Source organism: Nelumbo nucifera, chromosome 1 (assembly GCF_055504915.1).
Source record: "Nelumbo nucifera cultivar China Antique chromosome 1, China Antique-T2T, whole genome shotgun sequence".
Lineage (NCBI taxonomy): Eukaryota > Viridiplantae > Streptophyta > Magnoliopsida > Proteales > Nelumbonaceae > Nelumbo > Nelumbo nucifera.
In genome coordinates this window covers 26,782,959-26,792,606 of record NC_142649.1, presented here as the reverse complement: position 1 = coordinate 26,792,606, position 9,648 = coordinate 26,782,959, and the positions used below count along the sequence as shown (strand labels likewise).

The following is a 9,648-nucleotide window of genomic DNA, read 5'->3' as shown; positions in this document are numbered from 1 at the left end:
GCAATCCTTCTAACTGGTGCAATACAATAATGCTACTTAGTGGAGTAGGTGCAGATCTAAACTCTTGATTTCCGTCAAATAATTATTTCTCATAACGATATCTATGGTTGGCATCCAAGATTCGTTGATGACCCATGTGACAACTTCTGACCATGCTTCAACTAATGAGAGCAAGTTTCATTGTTACATGATGGACATGCAAACCTCCCTTTGGTACTCCAACCCAATAAATTGCCATTTGCAGAAAAGTCATTTATTGTCATTAACAAAGCAACACATAGTTGGAAGTTATGATCAGTAGATGCATCATATGTTTTAACACCAACCTCCCATAATTCCTTGAATTCAACAATATCAGGTTGTAAGTGCATGTCAATATCATTTCCGAAAGAATTTGGACCAGGAATAATCAATGACAAACAAATAAGGTTGTTTCATAGACATCCATGGGGGAAAATTGTATAGGATCAATACCACTGGACATGTACTGTATGTGGCACTAGGTGTTCTAAAGGGATTTATGCCATTACTTGCCAAACCAAGCCTAACATTGCAAGGTTCAGTTGCAAAGTCCGGATACTTAGAGTCAAATTCCTTCCAAGGAGAGTTAGTAGGGTGTCTCGTGATGCCATCCTTGATACATTAATTTTCATGCCAAGTCATAAGAGATGCTGTTTTAATTGACATAAAAAGACATTGTAGCCTTTGAAGAAAAATAGCGTAGGACCTTTGTAGGAATCTATCTCTCCCTTGTACCAACTGCCCCATCAGTGTTGTTCTCATGGTCATCATTTCACTTCCATCTTGAATCACCACACACGGAACAGATCTCATCATTAGCATGTTATTTCTAAAACATCATGCAATCATTTTGACATGTATCAATCTTTTCATACTTAAGTCCAAGACTTCCTATCATCTTCTTAGTTTCATAGAGAGAACTTGATACTTGATTTCCTTCTAGGAGTACTTCCTTCAACAATTCAAACAATTTGGTAAATGACTTGTTACTCCATCCATACAAACACATAATATGAAATAGCCTAATAATGAATGAAAGCTTTGACAACCTTGTACACCCTAGATATAATTCTTGTTCAGCATCTGTATGAGATTAAAAAAATTCTAAGCATCAGGATTAGTCCCTCCACTAGGTTGTACTGGAATATCCATCCTTTCATCACATTGTTTCACTATAGGAATGACACATGTATCATGAATCATCCCATGCACATCATCACACTCAATTGGGTTATCAAAGGAACATGCCTCATTATATGTCATGAACAAAAATTGACTCTCCATGAAATATCCACTTTGTATAACCTTGGAGAAACCCATTTATTATTAGATGGTCTTTTCACATCAACTTAATATTAGACAGTGTATGCCCTTAGCTCCAATCAGAATAATGTACATTATGACATTTACAGTAAATGAATAAAATACATATTTGATTCATGTTCTTGTGGTGTGTTTCTGTGTAATACCCTTAAACTGGACACATATGAGACTCGTGTTAGTTTAGAATGTTCATAGCCGTTGGATAAGTCTGGGGAGATTTATCCTGCCAAGGCTGACACTGATGTGCCGCCAAGTTGGTTGGGGTGGCTTGTCTCAGCTGCCAGGGTGAGACCCGAGGCACATACAGTGTAGGTTTACTTGAAACCCTGAACCGGACCAGATTTCCAGTATTGCCCTGGACCTTGGAGAATGATGGGCAAAATTGGAAAGTTACACCTGACCCCTAGACTCGATTATGATATTGCACTAGGTGTTGGATTGGGCTGTCTTTGATATGCCAATTAGTAAGATCCTTAGAGGGGGTCAAAATCTGGGTATGTTGGGACAGTCCGAGAATTCATCTGAGTAGGTGATCATAGTGACAGGATCAACCCCATTGTCGGATAAAGGTAATGATCGGGGATGCACTCACTCTGATGGAAACCAAGACTGCCGGCAGCCGATTTCAATCGTTGAAATTTGTTTTGCAAAATATATTTATATATGGATATACAGATATACATATATATGTATATGTAATCAACTGCCGGCGAACCATTGAGTTCATCCCAAGCTCTCAAAAATCATTCTTAGATCACCAAGAGAGAAGACAACTGCGCCATCTTCTGCTCTTGCATTCTCCTCCTATTGCCGCCAACTGCCAGTTCGATCTCCATACAAGTAGGAGTGATCAAGAATAGTTCTTGATATCAGTCTTTGGAGAAAGGCTTATCTGAAGTCGTGCTCACTGCCTCCATCGAATTCTTGCTGAAGGGTTCAGTTCTTGGGAAGAACACTGCTGATTCTGCTCCACCCTACAGTGTGTCATCTTAAGTGGGAACACTCTTTGGAGATTTTCTTTGGGCGTGAACACCTGATGGGATGAGAGATCAATCGTATGGATGCCCAAATCTTGCGGAATAAGGTGGGCGAATTTCAAAGAAAATTTATCTCTCTTTCAACTGAGAATCGAATTCCCTATTTAGAAAATCATATTTTCAAGGATCAATCTTGAACCATAAACTGAACCAGATCTGAACAAAAGCAGTGGGAGAGAATTATACCTGATACGGAGAAGTAATATCTCCCAAGGAAGGATCCAAAGACTGCTCCCACTGAAGATGGCGTAGTGCAGGATGGAGCAGAATCAGCAGTGTTCTTCTCCAAGAACCTATTCCTTCGCAAGAAACAGTAGGATGGCACGTGAGTACAACTTTCTATCAATCCTTTCACAAAGAACTGATATCAAGATCAAATCTTGACTTCTCCCTCAGCTGAAGATCGAACTAGCAAGGTAGGCGGCAAGAAGAAGGAGGCGGTAAGAAAGAATTCTGCAAGGTTGCTTAATTCTTTCTTCTGTGTTTTTTTTTGCTCTGAAGAGGATATGAGTATGTCGCCTAAAGGTGGTCGCCCCTTCCTTCTTTTGTAACCCTAAAGGATCAGCTCCTAATCCAATTAGGAGTTGTTGATCCAAATCATATTTGGATCAGACATCCCTTTAGGTGATAAGGATAAACCCTTATCTTATCTGCAGATTAGATCAGCCTTCTCCTAATCTCATTGGGAGGTTTCTAGATCTGAATCAAATTCAGATCTGGACTCTCTGAGTGGATAGGGTTAAGACCCTATCCTATCTGCTAATCCATCTCAGAATTCGCCCCATATTTAACTCATTAAATTAGCCCAGTTCGAAATGGGCTTAAGGCCCATTAAGGTTATGTGCTCACTTAGTCTTCCTATCTGCTGCCCAGTTGGGCTTCCTTGTATGGCATGGGACCCAAGCATTGATCTATACATCAGCCACATGGGTTTGGCCTAGCCTTTGTTACAAGGCTTGGCCGAATACACTGTTATGGACAGTGCACCCCCTGAAACCCATCAAGTGGTCCCTATGGGCCCAACAGTTACCCTAAGTGGTCCCTGGGCCAAGCCACCTTGTAACACCCAGGGACTGTGGACAGATGCAAGATTAGCCCATCAGGTATTATCCTCAATGGTCTTACACTCAACCTCTCAGCCTATAATGATCAAACACTGCCCGACAAGAGAGGACCTCTCCCTCGGCTATAAGGAACAGTGTTGCACTCTCTGCTTATATGGATCCCGGGAATTAAAACCTTTTGCAAACATTTTAGAAACCATAATATATATACTTTTATATCTCATATAAAATATACTTTGCAAAACAAATCTCAATGATTGAAATCGGTTGTCGGTAGTCTTGGTTTCCATTAGTGAGAGTGCATACCCGATCATTACTTTTGTTCGACAAAGGGGCTGATCCTGTCACTATGATCACCCACTCAGATGAATTCTCAGACTGTCCCAACATACCCAGGTTTCGACCCCCGCTAAGAATCTCACTGATTGGTACATCAAAGACAGCCTAATCTGACACGTAGTGCAGTATCATAATCGAGTCTAGGGGTCGGGTGTAACTTTCCAGTTTTGCCCATTAATCTCCAAGATCTAGGGCAATACTGGAAATCTAGTCCAATTCAAAGATTCAATTAATCCTACCCTGCATGTGCCTAGGGTCTTACACTAGCAGCTGAGACAGGCCACCCCAACTGACTTGGTGGCACAACAGTGTCAGCCTTATCAGGATAGGTCTCCCTAGACCGACCCACTGGCTGTGAACATTCTAAACTAACACGAGTCTCATTAAGTGTCCAATTTAAGGGTATTACACAGAAACATACCAAGGGAACATTAATCAAATATGTACTTTTATTCATTTACAATAAACTCATAATGTACATCATTCTGATTGAAGCTAAGGGCATACAAAACTGTCTAACAGCTCCCACTTGGACTTAGGTCCAATAAGGTACAATCCGGAGTCCCATGCTTTCAACATGTTTCTCAAACACTTTCTGTGATAGTGGCTTCGTCAATGGGTCTGCTACATTTTCTGCTGACGCTACCTTCTGAATCAGGACGTTCCCTCTACCAACAATCTCCCACAGTATGTGGTATTTCTTCTCGATGTGCTTTAACTTCGAGTGGGCTCGTGGCTCCTTAGCCTGAGCAATGGCTCCATTGTTGTCACACAACAACGGGATGGGTGATGTGCTGGACAAAACTACTCCCAACTCGTGAACGAACTTCTTCATCCACACGGGTTCTTTGGCAGCCTCACTTGCGGCAATGTACTCAGCCTCGGTCGTGGAATCTGCAGTGGACCCCTGTTTGTTGCTTTTCCAGCAAACAGCACACGATCCTATCGTGAAAACATATCCAGATGTAGACTTTCTATCATCCGGATCCGACTGGAAATCGACATCTGTATACCCCTGGATCTGTAGTGAGCTACCGTCGAATACTAGACAAAACTCTTTTGTCCTTCGAAGGTACTTAAGTATGTTTTTCATAGCAGTCCAATGCTCCTGCCCTGGGTTGGCCTGGAATCTGCTTACCACACTCACTGCCTGAGCAATGTCAGGATGAGTGCACAGCATGGCATACATGATGCTCCCTACGGCAGATGCATAGGGAATGTCTTTCATTCCCTCAATCTCCTCAGAGGTCTTAGGAGACATCTTCTTGGAGAGAGTGACCCCGTGCCTGAAAGGAACATTTCCTTTCTTGGAGTTTTCCATGTTGTACCTTCTGACTATTTTGTCAATGTAAGCAGATTGGGATAATCCTATTATCCGCTTCGATCTATCTCTATAGAGTCGAAGACCCAATATATAGGAGGCTTCTCCAAGATCTTTCATGGAGAATTGCTGGGAAAGCCACACTTTCACCGTAGTTAACATTCCTACATCATTCCCAATGAGTAGAATGTCATCTACATACAGAACCAAGAATGTAACCTTATCTCCACTGTACTTTCTGTAAACACAGGGTTCATCCGGATTCTGCTTGAAGTCAAACGATTTGACAGTAGAGTCAAAACGGATGTTCCAACTCCTAGAAACTTGCTTAAGTCCATAAATGTATCTATTTAGTTTACATACCATGTGTTCCTGACCAGCAGCAATGAGGCATTGCGGCTGCTGCATGTAGATATCTTCAGTAAGATCTCCATTCAGGAATGCAGTTTTGGCATCCATTTGCCAAATCTCATAATCATGGTATGCTGCTACAGCTAGCAGGATCCTAATGGATTTAAGCATGGCCACAAGTGAAAAGGTTTCCTCATAATCGATGCCCTCTTTCTGAGTGTACCCTTTCACCACCAGATGAGCTTTGAAGGTCTCAATCCTACCATCGAGGCCCTTCTTCCTCTTGTAAATCCATTTGCAACCGATTACTTTTACCCTGGAGGGCGGATATACTAGAGTCCAAACTCCATTGGTCTCCATTGAGTCCATCTCTGCTCTCATGGCCTCCATCCACTTCTGGGAATCTATGTCCAACATAGCTTCCGTGTAAGTCACGGGATCCTCCTCACTAGTCAAGGTTTCTACCAGGTAACTATTCTGGTCATAACCATAACGGACTGGTGGCCTGGATACCTGAGTGGATCTTCTAGGCTGGTCACTATCTGGAACTTGTGGGACATCTCCCACTGCTCCTGAGCTCTCCTCATCAAGAACTACTTCTTGATGATGGGTGTCCAGGATGTAATCTATTTCCAAGAATTGTGCATTTCGGCTGCAGAACACCTTCTGCGCACTTGGGTCATAGAATAGGTAACCCACTGAGCCTTTTCGGTAGCCTACAAATAGGCAACAACTGGTCTTAGATTCCAACTTGTCTGTACTCGTTCTTTTAACGTGTGCTGGACAACCCCAAATCTTCAAGTGTCTGACACTTGGTTACTTTCCGGTCCAAAGCTCATATGGAGTGTTCGGAACCAATTTGGTTGGAACCCGATTAAGCACGTAAATCGCAGTTTCTAATGCGTAACCCCAAAAGGATGTGGGTAACTCTGAGTGTATGAGAAGTGACCGGACCATATCCAATAAGGTCCTATTCCTCCTCTCTGAAACACCGTTAAGTTGTGGTGTAGCAGGAGGAGCTAATTGTGATACTATCCCATTGTCCTTTAAGTAGTCCTTGAATTCATTAGAGACATACTCGCCACCTCGATCTGATCGAAGGGCTTTTATTTCTCTTCCGAACTATTTCTTGACCTCTTGTCTGAACTCTTTGAACTTTTCAAAGGATTCAGACTTGTGTCTCATTAGGTACACGTAACCATATCATGAAAAATCATCGGTGAAGGTGATGAAATACACGTATTGATTCCATGTCCCAACACTCGGGGGACCACACACATCACTATGTATAAGGTCAAGTGTGCCTGTACATCTTTCAAGCTTACCGTTAAATGGCCGTTTTGTCATCTTGCCTTGTAGGCAAGGTTCAGAAATGGGAAGATCTTCTACAGTTAGAAAATCCAAAGGACCATCCTTTACCAATCTTTTGATTCGGTCAACACCGATGTGGCCTGATGAGAGTAGAAGTAGAAGTTATCATATTTTTATCCCCAATTATTATGTCTTTTATACCAAATTAGCATCTAATTGGACTCTTATTTCTGTTCAGGGCATGAAAGAAGGCATCAGGAGCAAAGAAAGACAAATCGGATGATTTTTCACAGTTTCGACATCGTTCAGTAATATGGGCCTAAATCGTGTATCCAAACTCCGAATGGGCTGATTCAAGATCCACTGGAGAGATAAGAAAAGAAGCCACAATGTTCATGTTTTGGGCTTTCGCAGATTCGGTCTGCATCAAAGTTAAAACTGGGCCCAAAGACAGGGCAAATTCATAGGAAGGCCCAATCCGCAGCTGAAGCCCAACTTGCAGAAAAGCCTGGCTGAAGCCCAATTCGCAGAGGAGGTCTAATACGAATCCAAGAAACTGAGAAGAGTCCTTCCAGATCTAAATTCTTGATGTAATCTTAGAGAGATAAAAGGATTGAGTTCATTAGATAAAGAGATAAGATTAGAATTAGGATAGGACTTTCTATTCTTATAGAGATCAACTTCAAGAGGAAGTAGGAGATCACCCCCTCCCCTTTAAGCTATATAAAGGAGGGGGCGGACCAGCTTTAGGCATCACACAATCACTCAATCTTGGGGATTGAATCAAGAATAAAAGAGCAATCAGTCAAGAAAGGAGCAGGAATTCAAGAAGAAGGTGGCGGCAAGAGGAGGAGATCTCAGCATCATGGGCAATTCCAAGAGTTCTTTCTTTCCCTTTGTTTGCTTTAATTCTTCTATCATGAACTGATTTGTTTTTTGCTAGGGCTGAGGAAAGCCTAATCATGTTAATGAATATATTGTTATGATTTATCCAAGATTGTGATTTTCATATAGTATATGAATTATTATACTTAATGCAATCAAGGGCTTGGCCACCTCTTTATTGATTTGAGTTATGTGAATGAATCGAGAGAGGAATTCACATAATCGACTGAATAATTCATAGTGTGAATTGAATGGTATATAGAGATATATATACATGATTCATCTGAATTTCATGGTCTTCTTGGACTTAATGCATTCCCATCTTGAGAGTTCTACTCGATAGATCGAAGGGCTACTTGATGGGCGTAGGTTTAGTATATCTCGAGAGAGAATATTAAATAAAAATTGGAAAGACCTCAGCTTATGAGAATGAAAAATAATCTTGGTTAATCAAACCCATCAATATTCATTGCATTGGTTAGGTGGACCAAAAGCGCTAGCAATTCCATCCATTCTAGATTCGATTAGTGATCACCTTTGCTTTTATTTTCTTATGCTAATTTTTATTCTCAATAGTTCTTGCTCAATTCTGAATTTCGGTTGTCCAGATAATTAGGGAAGATTGTGGTTCTAATACTTATTTTGTTAAATCCCCGTGGGAATGATATTTTATACTACTTGATAACTAGTATACTTGCTAGAGTTATATATTTATAGCTATCAAGTTTTTTGGCGCCATTGTCGGGGATTTAATCCTAAAATAATATTAGAACTTGTTGACCTTGATTAATTTGGATTTTTTATTGCTATTTTTATTTTGTTTTTATTCTTTATATTTTATTTTTATTTTACTTGTTCGATTTCTTGCTGGTTCAGATTTACTAGTGCATGACACGCACTAGAAAGGAAGGACTAGCTGAATTCGACCCAGAAATTAAGAGAACCCTTCGCTTGTTGCAAAGGGCCAATAAAGAAAAAGCAAGATAGGAGGTTGTTATTTGCGAACCAGCCATAGAGATTGAAGGAGAGATGGCAGAAGGAAATCGCACCCTCTTGGACTATGCTTGTCCAAACATTGATGGGGCGACATCCAGCATTTGCAAACCCACCATTCATGCCAACAATTTTGAAATTAAGCCTGCAATAATTCAGATGATCCAAACAAGTATTCAGTTTAGTGGGTTACCAAGTGATGACCCTAATGCACACATTGTTAACTTCTTAGAAATATGTGATACATTTAAACATAATGGAGTTAGTGATGATGCTATTAGGCTTAGATTATTTCCTTTTTCATTGCGTGATAGAGCTAAAGATTGGCTTAACTCACTCTCTGCAGGAAGTATCACCACTTGGAATGATCTAACCTAGAAATTTTTGGCTAAATATTTCCCACCCTCCAAAACAACAAAGTTAATTAATGATATTACTACTTTTGCTCAATTTGAGAGGGAATCCTTGTATGAAGCATGGGAACGATTCAAGGAGATGCTTAGGAAGTGTCCTCACCGTGGGATACCGACTTGGCGACAAATTCAGACTTTTTATAATGGTATTACCCCCTCTAACCGATCCATTATTGATGCAGCCGCAAGTGGCACGATCATGAGAAAAACTCCAGAGGAAGCTTATGACCTAGTGGAGGAGATGGTATCAAACAGCTAACAGTGGAGCAATGACCAAACCAATCAGAGGGGAGTGCACCATATCGATTTCCTTGCAGCCATATCTGCACAACTTGCTAATCTGAATAAAAAACTTGACACTTTTAATGTTGCAGCCATTAGTACACCATCTAGCATCTCATGCGATTTATGTGGTCAAATAGGACATATTAATTCTGATTGTCAATTAAACAGTCATTTTATTCCCCATGAGAATTTTAATTTTATCTCTCATGCTGGCAGGTCAAACTTCAACCCATACTCCAATACATACAACCCAGGGTGGAGGAATCACCCGAACTTCTCGTGGAGTAAAAATCAGCAAAAGGCAC

General features: G+C 40.9%; 1 non-coding gene across 1 annotated transcript; it reads right to left on the bottom strand.

The window, feature by feature from the left end:
- Positions 1 to 9,062: 9,062 nt before the first annotated feature.
- LOC148803030 (small nucleolar RNA R71) lies at positions 9,063 to 9,169 on the bottom strand. Its single transcript, XR_016081600.1, has one exon. It is a non-coding gene; the product is annotated as a small nucleolar RNA R71 (small nucleolar RNA).
- Positions 9,170 to 9,648: the final 479 nt, after the last annotated feature.